The sequence below is a fragment of the Gossypium arboreum genome, chromosome 4 (genome assembly GCF_025698485.1).
Source record: "Gossypium arboreum isolate Shixiya-1 chromosome 4, ASM2569848v2, whole genome shotgun sequence".
Taxonomy (NCBI): domain Eukaryota; kingdom Viridiplantae; phylum Streptophyta; class Magnoliopsida; order Malvales; family Malvaceae; genus Gossypium; species Gossypium arboreum.
This window is the reverse complement of record NC_069073.1, coordinates 108472398-108474327: the sequence shown is the minus strand read 5'-3', so window position 1 is coordinate 108474327 and position 1930 is coordinate 108472398. Positions and strand designations below refer to the sequence as shown.

At 36.4% G+C, this 1930-nt stretch overlaps 1 non-coding gene across 1 annotated transcript; it reads left to right on the top strand.

Annotated features, from left to right (window-relative positions):
* The first annotated feature begins 466 nt into the window (after window positions 1-466).
* On the top strand, window positions 467-572 carry LOC128292283 (small nucleolar RNA R71). The gene has a single exon (XR_008282268.1). It is a non-coding gene; the product is annotated as a small nucleolar RNA R71 (small nucleolar RNA).
* The last annotated feature ends 1358 nt before the right edge of the window (window positions 573-1930 follow it).

The following is a 1930-nucleotide window of genomic DNA, read 5'->3' as shown; positions in this document are numbered from 1 at the left end:
ACCACCCCAGAAGAAATTTGGGTGGTTCCTCCAACCTGCATTATAAGTATTACTGTATGGGTTATTTTGAGATATAAAGTTATTATTATCCATATAGTTGACTTGTTCCTCTTCGGTTGGAGTGTTGAAGGATTGATATTCTGTATGCACACCTCTTCCACTTGAGTCACACCTCATTACTGGATGTACCTGCGTAGAACCAAGTAAACCATCAATTATTTTATTGAGAAGTTCTACCTGATTAGAGAGCATGGTGACTGAGTCGATGTTATAAACGTCGGCTGTTTTTGCTGGCTTTGTCCTCATAACTTGCCACTGATAGTTATTCAGTGACATCTCCTCTATAAACTCGTAGGCATCTTTTGGTGTTTTATTGTTGACGGTTCCGCTAGTAGCTACGTCAACCATTTGTCAAGTCGAGGGATTCAAATCATTGTGAAATGTTTGTACTTGCAGCCAAAGCGGTAACCCATGGTGAGGGCACCTTCTCGATAAATCCTTGTATCTCTCCCATGCACCATAAAGTGTTTCTAAATCATCTGCACAAAAGAAGAGATATCATTACGTAATTTAGCCATTTTAGCCGGTAGAAAATATTTTAGTAAAAATTTCTCGGTCATTTGTTCCCAAATAGTAATTGACCCTCGTGGTAATGAGTTCAACCACTGTTTAGCTTTGTTCCTCAATGAAAAAGGAAATAACCGAAGGCGAATGGCATCATCAGAAATGCCATTGATTTTGAATGTATCGCAAAATTTCAGGAATTTGCTAAGTGAGCGTTGGGATCTTCATCTTGCAAACCATCAAACTGAACAAACTGCTGTATCATCTAAATAGTGTTAGGTTTTAATTCAAAAGTATTTGCAGCTACAGCAGGTCTAACTATGCTGGATTCAGTTCCTGTTAGAAAAGGTTTATCATAATCGTACATAGTACGTGGAGCAGGATTTTGATTAGCTGCAATTGCAGGAGGTAGCTGATTGCCTTGGTTTTCAGCCATCTCGTCGGCTGGGAGTTGAGTATCGTCTTCTTGCTTGTTCTCCGTGTATCGTAAGCTGCTCCTTATTTCTCTTTGATTTCTACGAACTGTACGATCGATTTCTTCGTCAAAAAGTAATGGTCCCAACGGGTTTCTTCTAGTCATAAACTATAAAAACCTGCCAAGAGAAAGAAAAAGTAAATTAATAAATAATAATAATAAATTAAATTGCAAGAAAAATAAATGGCTAAAGTAATAAAAATTTAGTGTTCCTAATATTTTAGTTCCCCGGCAACGACGCCAAAAACTTGATCGCGTGATTCGTAACAAGTAATAAATATTTATAATGAAGATCAAACCTAGACTAACTATTATCACGACGAAAAGGCAAGCGCACCTATCAAACAATAGTTTAGTAATGGCAAGACCGGGATATCGTACCCAAGGGAACCAAAAGTACTAGTAATAACTATTTTATTATTATTTAACCTAGAAATAAGAGGGGTTGTTTATTAAACTAATTAACTAACTAAACTAAAGCAAAAAGAAAATTTGGAAAAAGACTTGAAGAAAAGTAATTGATAAAGACGACACCTAATGAGGAATCCACCTAGATTTCACTTGTTATCTGACTCTGAACTAGACGATTTATTCACTCGACTTGATCCATGAGACTCCTTAACCTATATTATTATCTCTTTTGAGACTAATAACACCTAACCATCAGTTGAATTAATCGAAATTTATTTCATAATTAAAACCCCTAGGGAAGCAGTAAATCGATCTATGGACTCCCATATTAGGTTTCACCCTAATTTGGTAAAATCTCGTAACCCTATTTCTAGGCGTTCGATCAACTCCGCTTAATTATGCCAAATCTACTCTTAGACAGGGACTTTTTGCTCCTCTGCATAAGCACATCAAATCATGAATTAATACCCGGAATATTAA